General features: G+C 43.6%; 1 protein-coding gene across 3 annotated transcripts in view; it reads right to left on the reverse strand.

Moving 5' to 3' along the window:
• Positions 1 to 13311, reverse strand: part of PAK3 (p21 (RAC1) activated kinase 3) — a 337291-nt gene extending 323980 nt beyond the window's left edge. For all 3 annotated transcript variants that reach the window (XM_082264390.1, XM_082264388.1, XM_082264392.1), the window contains exon 1: positions 13112 to 13311. The gene's annotated coding sequence lies outside the window, so the exon portion shown is untranslated. The remainder of the gene's footprint in view (positions 1 to 13111) is intronic.
• Positions 13312 to 14128: the final 817 nt, after the last annotated feature.

Here is a 14128-nt window from a genome sequence, read left to right on the forward strand (position 1 = left end):
TCACTTTCCGGCAAGGAGCAGCTGCATGCCGGTTGAATACACGGTTTAGGAGATATTAAATGTACCTACAGGTAAGCCTTGTTATAGGCTTACCTGTAGGTAAAAGTCAAATAGCGGAGTATACTACGACTTTAAAGCAGTTAAATTAACTTTTTTTTTTCCCCTTTAGGATAAAGGTTTTACATTAATAAATGAAAGCGGATCGTTGTAACCACTGCCATCAGTGTGAAATAAGTAAGAAAATAAAAGAAAATTAATGCTGCCATCACATCTAAGAATTGGTAAACTGCAAAATAATAAATATTTGCTTTTGGGATTTAGGCCCCGTTCACACAGGGGCGACGCTACTTGCCGGGGCGACCTCATAGTTCGCGGCACGCTGCTCGCACCGCGACCTCGGAGCGGCCGGCATGGACTTCATAACATTGAAGTCTATGCAGGTCGCTCCGGGTTGCCCCAAAGAAGCTCCGGACCCTTTTTCTAAGTCGGAGCGACTTGTGTCGCTCCTATTAGAACGGGTCCGCAGCTTCTCTATGGAAGGCGACCTACGGCGACCTGTCAGGCGACCAGGTCGCCTGACAGGTCGCCCCAGTGTGATCGGGGGCTAATGCTGCTTTCAGTAGAGGGGGAATAGGGATGATGGCGCTGCCTATATAAATTTAGATATAATAAACTGTGAATTAAAGTGCCTTGTGCTAAATTAATAAGTGCAATAATGTATATACTCATGCAATGGTATATTCCATAAAACATCAAGTAAGTGCAAATAAACAAGTGCAAAGTGTAAAAGTGCCTTCAAGAATATTGAAAGTGACTGGTGCAAAAAAATATATGGTGAGAACTCTATAAATAATAACCAATAATGGTCCAAGGCTTGGATTGCAAGCGCTCGGACAACACAGTCACGCTCGATATTTACCTGCTTAATGTGAGTACCTTTGCATATTCTTTTGATTAATAAAGTATATTACGGAATTACGCTATGTCCACTATTCATTTTCTGGTATAAATATCGGGAGTGGAGCTGAGTGGATCCTCGGAACACACCTAGGTCAGGAAGGCACACAGGGGACTATTGCAGGGCATATCCATACCAGGACCAGCCAGATCCTCGGCACACGCCCCCCATCTAGGGATAGGAGGATATCGCTGGGTTGCCAGACCCATTTTAAACACCCGCTCTATACCCCTGTGTGGGGTGGGTGTCTCTGGTAAGTGTGCATTTCTACCGAAGAGATATCCCAGCACCTTACCACCCACCACGGGGTCACCCTTCACCTGAGTGTTGTTTTCCGAGTGTTGTCACCTTTATTATCCTATGTTTCTGGAGTCACCGTATGTGACACATAGACTTTTTTACTGGATCTCTTTCACTGGACTTTGCAAGCTGTATACAAAAACTTTTATATTGGTTCTGTTGGCACTTTATAATACCCCCATACCAACTAGGTGGTATTAGTGGGATGGTTCACATTATATAACTCCTTTTTCGTAAGCACTTTAATATTGCATGTAATTCAATATTGGTTATTATTTATAGAGTTCTCACCATATATTTTTTTGCACCAGTCACTTTCAATATTCTTGAAGGCACTTTTACACTTTGCACTTGTTTATTTGCACTTACTTGATGTTTTATGGAATATACCATTGCATGAGTATATACATTATTGCACTTATTAATTTAGCACAAGGCACTTTAATTCACAGTTTATTATATCTAAATTTATATAGGCAGCGCCATCATCCCTATTCCCCCTCTATCTAACGTATAGTCTTCGGACTATCATCCAGGGAGGCTGAAGCCTATTTTTAGATATACCTATATATCATATTTTTAGATTTTTTAATTTTTCACCTATTTTCATTTTTTATTCACCTACCTATCCATTTAGTCCGTAGCGCGGAAGTCTTATTTTTTTTAATGCTGCTTTCAGGTGGCTATACATTTACTGCAGCATATATGCACAATCTCATGTCCTGAATTATCTATCTCTGCAAGTAAAGCCCCGTACACAGGTACCGATTGTCGGCCGTAAATATTCGGCCGACGACCGATCGGCCGATTGTCGGCTTGTTAGTATGATGCTTCCGACAGCCAACAGCGCATTTTCGGCCGAACAGAATCTGGTGTGCAGACTTTAAGATTTTTGTTGGCCAACACCAGAGCGGCCGATTGTTCGCCAGTCAGTACAGATTTCGGCCGACAGACAGCAGATTTGCAAGACTGGGCATGCTCAGAAAAGAAAAAAGACAAGGAAAGTTAACCATCACATGACATCACTTCTGCAGTCGGCTGTTGTTGGCCGACAAAATTCGTGTGCAGTCTTTTGCAGTTTTCAACAGACACGACAGCCCTGGACAAAAGACGGCCGATCGTTCGGCCGACAATTGGTACGTGTGTACGGGGCTTAAGTCCATAGATAAATGTGAAATTAGACTTTTGCTACTAATCGGGCTTTTGACACCCACATCCCTTCAATCAACATAAAAAAAGGGGGGATCAACATTAACAAACTGGGACTTTAGGTGTCATTAAAAAAATAGCAAGGAGAAGGAACGGCCTAAATTCCATGATATCCTAGTGTACTAACATGTCCAATTATAGAAAGAATATACATTGGTACATCCCTTTTAGGCGGTTCCTTTCTTGCTTTTAAATGTATATTCTGTATTTAGACTTGTGATGTACTCTAGGCTAGATTCACTCTTTTTCAAGCATTTTTTGGATCTTTTTTGAACAATTTCAGGCTTGAACATTATTTTTTTTAATGATTGAGGGTTCTTTCACACGTGCTTTCCGCCCAGCAGACTCACTTTTGCTGAGAAGGGGATCAATCCGCCAATCCCCACTGAACAGGCGGATGACAGATCCGTCTCTACTCACTGTGCAGAGATGGAGCTGTCAGAGCCAGGCTCTCCTCTATGGGAGATCGGATGAAAAAGGACCGCCTATCCGTTTTTTTCGATCCAATCCTCCAGACGGATGGAAAATAGGGTTTCCATCCGTCTGGATTTCACGGACAGGATCGGATAGCAGCCGCTGACATCCACTGCTCCATAGAGGTGCATGGAGCATCTGATCAGGTCTGGCGGACCAGATCGGAAAGCCAATGTGATAGGGGCCTAAGAACGTATGATCCTGCTCCAAAAAAAAAAAAAAAAACGTATACTTTTTCAAGATTCAAGTAGCATGATGTTTAGCTGTGAACAGGCACCATAAGATACAATGGGAATCCTCACGTTGAGCATTGAAGTTCTTTTAGAAAAGCGCATCAAAACACACAGGTGTGAACCAGGGCTAAATATCAACCAAGACTACATGTTCTTGTCTATTCAGAGTGGAGAAGGTCGGGGCAGATATACTCTCCTAAGTGTTGCTTATTTAAAGGAGGAACAATAGTGCCTGTACAAGGTTTTCAGACCTGGCTGATCAAGTTTCTTGCAAGAGCAGCTGGCTACCAGGCATCTGTTATTCCCAGTGACACAAGATTGTTGGCCATTCTGTAAAGGTTATCTAAAATCTATTGCCGGCCTTCAGAAAAACAGACCAAAGATGTTCCTCTGGTAAGCTTAGTGATGGACAGTGCCGCAATTACCAATGCATATTAATATCAACTACGCTGCCATTGTCTTTCCTAAAAGGGCTCATGAATAAAAACCGAAACAGAATGTGACCTGAACTCTGTACTGTTTTTTTGTTTTTTTTAATGGGCTGAGCCAGATGGACTTGTCTCTTTTTTCAACCTGACTAACTAACAGAGGTTTTAAAACCCTAAAAAACATAAATTACCAGAACATTAAATAAATAAACAAAAAGCACCTGTTACAAATATGATCGTATGATTTTCTGTTAAGGGCCATACACACTTGATGAAAAAATCGGACAAAATATCCTCCGATTTTTCTGTCTTCTCAGCGTTCATTACCGTTTTTAGTTGATAGTGCATAAATGTTCACGAAATTTCTCGTCCGATTTTTCTTATTTTTGGCACATTTGTTCCTAGACTTCCGGGTTGTCAGCAACTTCAGATCATGCGCGGTCTTTCGTATCCAATTTTTCACGGACGTACTGCATACACATTAAACGAAAATCGGTCGTCTGAGGACGGACGGAAAAAATTTTGGTGTTTGTCCCTCCGTTTTTTTCGTTGAAAATGTCGGCATCGGCTGCTGAAAGTTGTGTACACACTAGGCGAAAATCAGACAATTTCACATCGGGCGGGAGTTTTCGGCAGATATTCTACTAGTGTGTACCCCACTTTAGTGCCTACACAACTTTTGGAGGCCAATTCTGACCTTCCGAACAAAAATTTCTGAAGGGGCAAACTCCAAAATGTTTCTTGTACAGGAACAGAACGAACGATTATCATTTAAAGTGTACCGTTTTCATACAAGAAATATCAGATACAAAATACTGCACGACGTGATCAGAAACAAATATATAAAAAAAAAAGCCTTTGTCATACGAGAATTCATGCCGCGGTTGCTACACATTTTTCATATGCAAAAGCACGTTTTAACTGCTAAGTTTGGGGTGCCAATTAACAATGAATTATTCAGCAAGCGTGATGCTGTGACTATCTGTATCCCCAAGAAAGACAGTTTAGTTCCCTTGCAGTACAGGAAAGCTACAAGCTCATCCAAAACTCAGAAAGACATAGTTCAAATCAACTAGAAAATGTTCCACAATTTAGATAACTCAATGTATTGGCCGTGCTGCAACTTAGTTGAACTAAGCCTGCAGGTAAAAAATAAATCTATCTTTCCATGAACACATCACTGTGTACATACTGTACAAACAAGGTGAAAAACTACAATAGGCAATACTTGAGCAGTATGTAAAATGGTCACAGAGCCTAACCAAATCTGTTGTAAAAAGATACAAAGCCTACAGATTGTACTAGTTAAAGGGTTGTAAACCTTTACATACTGTATACCCAGTAAAGTCACTGGCCTAAGGTGATACACTGAGATTAAACAAATCCTACATAAGTTGTACCTGTTTACTAGCAGTCTTCTCTTCTCTACATCCATTCAAAGTGTAGAATTTAAAAAGCTTGTTTGAGCTGTCAGAAAAAAAGAGAGGGAGAACTGCACACTGCAGAGCTCAATGAGGAGACCACTGAAAGCTGATTGGAGGGAAGGGACACACCTCCCTGCACACAAGAACAGAGCTGAGGCTGTCAATCAGCTAAAGCTTCCCGTCACCTTTTTTCTCTTGGTGTCAGGAAAACCTGTCAGACATGACTCATGCTAATAAAAGTGGAATGAAGCAGCAGACATAAATTATACTTATGCACACATTATAGAGGGGTAAGCTTTGTTCAGATTTCATGTTTGAGGTTTACAATCACTTTAAGCCTCATGCACATTGGGTGTTTAGCCCCGATGCATGTTGCCTGGAATGCATGCAGTATGTGTTTGGGCATTCTTTCCTGGACACATACTGCTCTACATAGAAGTATCAGAGAACTACACACTGAAGAGCTCAGTGAGGAAACCGCTGAGAGCTGATTGGAAGGAAGGGACACACCTCCCTTTACACAGCACACAGGAACAGAGCTGAGGCTGTCAATCAGCTGAAGCTCCCTCCCCTGTCACTTTTTTTCTCTTGGTGTCAGAAAAACTTGTCAGAAGTGCCTCATGCTAATAGCAGAAGAATGAAGCAGCAGATAGAAATGATACTTAGTGCTCTTAACCAAGACAGGTACACACTATAGAGGGCTAAGCTTTGTTCAGATTTCATGTTACAGACACTTTAAGCCCCATGCACATTGGGTGTTTAGCCCCGATGCATGATACCTGGAATGCAAGTAGTATGTGTTTGGGCATTCTTTCCTGGACACATACTGCTCTACATAGAAGTATCTTTGCATGCACCACACAGCCCCATCCAGCTGCAGCAGCTGTCAGACTGTCATAGAGTTTGAGCAGAGCTGGACAATGAGCCTGTGACCTCCACCAACAACTAAATGCCAGAACCCCATGCACCCAGGCTAAATGGAAGGTGTGCATGAGGGCTTAGCTCCAGGAAAGAAGGTAACTTTAACGGATTTTAGCAGCTCATCTTTTAAGGGGTCTTGCACATGGGCACCAAAAACGCAAAATTTTTGGGCAGTCGGGAGATTTTTCTGTTCTGAATATAGCCCATTGTAATGGGCCTGTACACACAAGTGCGTAAATGTCAATAAACTAGCCCCACGATTAGAGCATTAATAGAAAAACTACAAAATTATGCTTTGCTGTTCAGTATTTTATGCGTATACAACATAAATTCTACCCCCCCCCCCCCTTCAATTTTTGAAGCTAAAAGAATAATTCTTGTAATGCACATAAACATGTACATGTATGTTTACACTTCTATATGTGTGTAAACGCGAGCGCTATACAAACCATAGTCACATTTTTACTGCCAGGAAGATCAGTGCCCTTTACAAAGATCTTGTCGATTTACTTATAAAAACATAGAGATACACTAGTGCCATACATAAAAAAATATGATTTGTTAAAGTAGCAGTGCAATTTATAAATATGGTATCTCCTGCGGTGTCTGAAAGCGCTGGGTAATAACTTTCCTATCCTTCTCTATCTCCCCCATGAGCACATTCATTCCAGACAACCTTGTGAAACAATGGCAGCTCCAAGTCACACACAAGGAAGGTCTCTACAGCAACCTGTGTGTCAGCCTGGCTTAACTCATTCACTGCTTTACAGTTATGTCACCTAGTGTAACTAATCATCCCAATAAACAACAGGCGCTGTGTAGAAATGCCTTCAGGTGAAATCCTGCTGGGTTTCATTCACTAAGATCACAAATGCAAACACTTTTATCATAATCATTCAAACAAAGCACAGGACATTTAAAAGAAAAGTACGAGAATGTTTTTTTTTTTTTTTTTACTGAATTATACTATCCTAGGTGGACGCAGCATCGGTCGGATGCAGTATCTGTCCCCGTCGGCCCTAAGGCTGCCCATACACATATAGATTTTCATCCGGAAATTTTCGTTTCAAGAAAATTTGTTTGATTTTCTAATCATTAGTGGGGTTAAACCGATGTCCCTTTTCGACTGCAGCAACGGGAAAATTCGTAGGGGCAGAAGGGAAAACTTTTCTCGATCAATGAATTTTCGGGCAGTGTATGTGGTTATTGTTCATAAATTACATTCCATTTTAAAATTAAATGTTAAAAGCAAAAGACAATTTTCGAACGACATTCGTCTATTCAACGAATGTTCAAAGAATTGTCGTACGAATGTTCTACGAATATTCTCGTCCAAAAATCTATACGTGTATGGCTAGCATTAGACTGAGAACCGAGCGATCAAACACCGCCGACTGCTCAGTTCTCACAGCTCCCCGAGCAGACAGCTGGTGACTGTCAGGCCCTGGCTCTCTGCTCTCCCCCCACGTTCGGTGGAGCATTGGGCTGTGGAAGGGGTGGGAGCGGCTGGCTCAGGGTCTCAGCGGCTCACAGAGGGGCTGAGCTGGGTGTCGGTTCAGGCATGTGGGCGGATCCCGACCATATGGTCATGATCTTTCCCGAGCCTGGACCGGCTCTGTGACATCACACGACAGCGAGCTTCAGCACCCCGTCTGCTTAAAATGGGTCAAAGGAATGCCGAACGAACTGCACTCCTATGATCCACAGGAGAAGTACGGCCAAAGAGCTTTGGTTGTACTTCTTTAAAAAAAAAAGCATCTGGATTTAAAACAATATAATAAAAACCATGTGCACTGTGTAGCCTGCTTTGACACTGCCTGTGACTCTAGAGAGCCCTAATGCAGTAAGGCAATGCAAAATCTAATAACCTGCAATATGCTATACTAGTGACCAATATACAGTGTAACATTAGACGCTACAGGGGTTCCACCAATTATAACAGCTGCTATGCTCCGGCCTCTGCACACTGCCTTACGCTCTAAAACATTTCTGGTCAATAACATGTTAAAAAGGAATTCTTGATTTTCCTTCATTGAAAAACATGTTTAAAATGGCCATCTGTGCCAAAGTGATCCCTCTCTGGTTATCCCTACTCTTCCATATGTCCCTATTGTTCTTAAAGCTGAGCTCCAGCTTTAAGAACATTATATTCTTCAATAGCCACACATAAACACCAAATACCTTTGCAAACACAGATATAACATTGTAAAAGTAGCAGTGACATCATCATTGTGCTGCATATAGCCTGTGCACAGAGCAGTTTTGTGGGAGGGACCCATCGGGCTCCACCCACTACAGGCTGCCTGCAGAAAACTACATTGGAGGAGCAGAGACAAGACCAGTCACCCTGCACAAGGAGAGATAGCAGCCACATCAGTCTTATTTTACAGGAGGTTCCTGCACAGACGTAAAGTTTCACACTGGAATACTGCACAGATCTGGAAGAAATACACAAAACACACCAAGATTCAAGGAAGAATATACATGATGAATGTATTGAGACATCATTTGTTATCCCAGAGTTCAGCTTTAACCTCTGTCTGCCTCTGTATCCCTTTAACTGGTCTTTTATGCCTAGGAAGGGAGCAGGAAGATTTGCCTAAATGATGTGACCACTGTGATTGGCTGTCACAGTGGTCACATGACCGGGAGCTGGTCCTACGGGTTCCCATTCATTTCTACAGACCGAGAGCTGTCTTTGATTTATTTTCTAGGGACACATTTTAAGTGATAGTAAACCTTTGTTTTTCTTTTTTTAAATAAAACGTTGTTACACTTTTCTGCTTTCTGCAATGGTATTACCCCTCCTGTGGGGTCCCCTGCCACTGCTCTCCTCTCCGTGTGTGCCCCCATAGCAAGCTGTTTCTTGTTTGGACACACATATGGGCACGCTCCTGAGGTGGTGGGCTGTGTGCATACATAGACACACACAGTGAGGCTCAGCCACGCCTCCCACTCCCTCCTCTCAGGACTGAATTCACTGCAGCAGCAGCCAATCACTCCCACTGCTACCCTGTGAGAGCAGGGTAAGTGGACAAAAGAACTGCAGATGGGCACAGCACTGGATCAATATAAGACTCAGGTAAGAGGACAAAAGAACTGCAGATGGGCACAGCACTGGATCAATACAAGACTCAGGTAAGAGGACAAAAGAACTGCAGATGGGCACAGCACTGGATCAATACAAGACTCAGGTAAGAGGACAAAAGAACTGCAGATGGGCACAGCACTGGATCAATACAAGACTCAGGTAAGTGGACAAAAGAACTGCACATGGGCACAGTACTGGATCAATACAAGACTCAGGTAAGTGTTAGGGAGGGTGGTCGGGGGAACAGGGAGTGGAAAGTTTTTTACCTTAATGCAGGGAAGGTAAAAAAAAAAAAAAAAAAAAAAAACCTTTAGGGCCCTTTCACACGGGCACTCCGTATGTCCGCAAATCCTCCTATTTTTTTGCGGATGATTTGCGGACATAATGTAAGTCTATGGCATTGCGGATGTCAGCGGAATACCATCCACTGACATCCGATTTTCTTCCTTTCAGTTCTGTTCCGTTTTTTGGAACGGAACAGAACCCTATTTTTCCTCCGTTCAAAAAACGGAAAGGAAGGAAAATCGGATGTCAGCGGTGTCATCCGCTGACATCCGCAATGCCCATAGACTTACATTATGTCCGCATATCATCCGCAAACGGATGGGATGATATGCAGACATACGGAGCGGATGACACAAATGTCATCCGCTCCGTGAAAAAAAAAAAGCCCCGCAGCGGAGAAAAACAGCGGAGCGGCCGTGTGAAAGAGCCCTTAGAGTTTAGAACCACCTAACTTTCAAAGCAGTTTTACTTACCTTTTCTCTCGCTTTCTTGGCAGCCGGTACCAAACTCTACCCTCTGACAATCTGGGTTGTGGCTAGGCTCTCTGTATCCTCATTTATAATTCAAGACTGCTGGTCCTGCATTGTACATGATGACATCATAGTGTGACCACCAGATGGAGTGCCAAAGAGAAGGTGATTAATACTTCTTTTCCATGTTCGCCTTGACCAAAGGAGCGTTTAACTCTTGTAGTACAGGAGAACTCCACTACAAGGGTAGATTTTACAATTCCCTAGTTCCCCAGTACAGTTATACATGTACATATAATGCCTGAAAACTTACATATAATACATATAGTATATAATAAAGTACATATAATGTGGGGAAAACTAACAGAGAAGAGCAACATATCAACAATTTACATGTATAGAAATATTTGCAGAACAAGGATTCCTTTGTTGTTTTTTTTTTTTATATACAATTGTTTCTTTTTTTTTTTTTTTATATATACAATATTTACTAACAGTCCAGGGTGTATAGCTAGGCACAGGAGATGAACTAGAATACTGCTTATGGATCCTTTATAAAACGTCACCATTCTTATTTACCCAGCCATGCTGAATAAAATCAGAGTCAGAAATTTTTATCTCTGTACTTGTTCCAGGTCGGTGACACAAACTACAGAAGTTCAGCATAACGGCCAGGCAAATAGTATTTCATGAGAAGAGCTCAAGAATGGAAGCCTCCATATCTCTCAGGTTTCCTTACAGCAAACTAAGCCCCAGGCATCCTTAAAGCGGAGTTCCATCCTAAAGTGGCACTTCCGCTTATATGGCTTCCTCCCCCCCTCCGGTGCCACATTTGGCATCTTTCAGGGGGGGGTGGGAACAGGTACCCTTCCCCGCTTCCAGGAGACAGCGCCACAGTGCTGTCCCTCGGAAGTTCGGCCCCCTCCTTTTTCCTCGGCCGCCGGGCCAATTACAAAGCTCAGTGTGCTTCCCACATGCGCAGTAGCGTACCCTTACCTGAATAGTGGCGGTAGCACCCGAGAGCCGATACGAAAATCGGATTTGTGTGCTGACATTGCGGGAACCCTGGACAGGTAAGTTCTAATATTTAAAAGTCAGCAGCTACAGTATTTGTAGCTGCTGACTTTTAATTTTTTCATGGGGAGCTACACACTATACAACTTTTGTTGTTGGATTTCCTTTAGATTTACCTTCAACTATGAAGTGCAAGGGCCTGCCTGATTGCATACAAAGTGTTTAGGTTTAAACTCATATTATATGGTTTTGGTAAATCTAAAGGAGATTGTATAGTATGTTTAGCATTAGGTATGTAGTTCTTCCAATGAATAGAAATTGGGCATATATCTATATAATGTTTTCTTAATAAGCAAAACAAAATATTATATATTGCCAACGCAGAGGATATTGTGTCACCATGCAACCATCAAAACCCCAGACATTGTTGCTTCTCTAAAAAAAAATAAAAGCAGGATGTTGCAGCAGAAAGTTTTTCTCGCCACCCTGAAAACTGTGATAATTCAAAGCCTTCAGATTTCACTAACCCAAGCCAATGTGAAATTCTCCCCTGCAACCAAGTCCATCAGTCCACCCCCCGGACCAATGGCAAGTGCCGCCAGCCTAGCCAATCAGTGGATGCAGCTGGCCCTTATGTCTTCTCTTACACACATATATAATTGACTCCATGATGACATATTCATCTAACACAGAACTGCTGGTGCAGATCACATCATGGTGATCATTATCAGTCCATGGCGAAACGCAGGTTCATAACCAACACCTCTGTGATGCGACAGCGCAGAGACAGGCCAGGTGGAAGGACAAAGGATCAGGTGTAGTCACAGACCCATTCACAAAATCCTCCACTCCATCTCCTCCAGCCATGCATCTTCTATTAACCCCTTCACTGCACTTCTCTTCTCTGACAACATACAGTAATAAATCCACCATCCCTCCCCAGTCCAGTCACTGAGCAGATCCTGGCGACACAGTTCCCCACAATGATCCATCTATCCCCAGTCCTGTCACTGAGCAGATCCCGGGGACACTGCTCCCCACAATGATCCATCCACAGTCCTGTCACTGAGCAGATCCTGGGGACACTGCTCCCCACAATAAACCATCCATCCCCAGTCCTGTCACTGAGCAGATCCTGGGGACACTGCTCCCCACAATGATCCATCCATCCATCCCCAGTCCTGTCACTGAGCAGATCCTGGGTACACAGCTCCCCACAATGATCCATCCATGCCCAGTCCTGTCACTGAGCAGATCCTGGGGACACAGCAACCCACAATGATCCATCCATCCCCAGTCCTGTCACTGAGCAGATCCTGGGGACACTGCTCCCCACAATGATCCATCCATCCATCCCCAGTCCTGTCACTGAGCAGATCCTGGGTACACAGCTCCCCACAATGATCCATCCATCCCCAGTCCTGTCACAGAGCAGATCCTGGGGACGCTGCTCCCCACAATGATCCATCCATGCCCAGTCCTGTCATAAGCAGATCCTGGGGACACAGTTCCCGAAAATGATCCATCCATCCCCAGTCCTGTCACTGAGCAGATCCTGGGGACACTGCTCCCCACAATGATCCATTCATCCCTAGTCCTGTCACTGAGCAAATCCTGGGGACACTGCTCCCCACAATGATCCATCCATGCCCAGTCCTGTCACTGAGCAGATCCTGGGGACACTGCTCCCCACAATGATCCATCCATCCCCAGTCCTGTCACTGAGCAGATCCTGGGGACACTGCCCCCCACAATGATCCATCCATCCCCAGTCCTGTCACTGAGCAGATCCTGGGGACACAGCTCCCCACAATGATCCATCCATGCCCAGTCCTGTCACTGAGCAGATCCTGGGGACACAGCAACCCACAATGATCCATCCATCCCCAGTCCTGTCACTGAGCAGATCCTGGGGACACAGCTCCCCACAATGATCCATTCATCCCCAGTCCTGTCACTGAGCAGATCCTGGGGACACTGCTCCCCACAATGATCCATTCATCCCCAGTCCTGTCACTGAGCAGATCCTGGGGACACTGCTCCCCACAATGACCCATCCATCCCTAGTCCTGTCATTGAGCAGATCTATAACAATGAATGTGAACACACAGAGGATCAGTACATCCTAATCCATGAGCTATTCAGATGCAGCTCCTTGCTGCAGAGCTCCAGCTGTGTCGATAAAAACACACATGTGTCCATGCGTGTATGGCTGGAAAGGGAGCCACCTGCTAGGTAGAAATGAAGGCAGATAGAGAAGGGGTTATCCCCAGAGGATGCTTCAATGTCACCATCGCCCCTTACCTTGCTGAGTGTGTGCTCTCCCTCCTGTCGGTGCTCGCACTGTATGAGACTCTCCAATAGTATCTGTTCAGTCTTCAATGGCTCATCTGCTCTCCATGACACAGACAAGGAGCCGCTGCTGATCTTCCAGTAAGAGATGCTCCCGCTTCTTGTTCCTGCAGCCAGGCGGAAGTGATCCTTCCAGCTCAGTGTGATGACAGAAAGGCTGCTGCTGCCTCAGCCTCCTCTCACCTCCCTCCTTCCCTACCTCAATGTCTCCTCACACTCACATCTATGGGGTTCCTCTTTACCAACTTCCATGTCTTTATTCTGTGTAACAATAAAATACATTTCCACATTCGTGGTGCTGTTACTGTAAGCCATCATATGACAGTATGGTTCCTTATTATGTAAAACGAATAGAAACTGCAGGCCAATAAAAGCCTAATTTATGTCTGATTGTTTCTGATTCCAGTCCAAGGGTATAAAAAATATTCAGTCACCAACCATTTCTCAAAGGCTAGCCTCCTCTGTGTTTGGTTTGTTTGGGCTCATTCACACCACATTCACATTTCATACATTTACAAACATTCACACTAGCCTCCTGTTTCGTTTATATGGGCTCATTCACATCACATTCACATTACATACATTTACAAACATTCACACTAGCCTCATGTGTTTGATTTATTTGGTCTCATTCACATTACATACATTTACAAACATTCACACTTGCCCCCTGTGTTTGGTTTATATGGGGCTCATTCACACAGCCATTCACACCACATTTACACTAGCCTCCTGTGTTTGCTTTATTTAAGGTTCATTCACATGGCTATTTACATCACATACATTCACACTAGCCTCCTGTGTGTGGTTCCTTTGGGCTCAATAACACTACATTCACATTACATACATTTACAAACATTCACACTAGTCTCCTGTGTTTAATTTATTTGGGTTCATTCACACCACATTCACATTACATACATTTACAAACATTCACACTAGCCTCCTGTGTTTGGTTTATTTGGGGCT

Source organism: Pelophylax lessonae (assembly GCF_965119305.1).
Source record: "Pelophylax lessonae genome assembly, chromosome: 7".
Taxonomy (NCBI): Eukaryota; Metazoa; Chordata; class Amphibia; order Anura; family Ranidae; genus Pelophylax; species Pelophylax lessonae.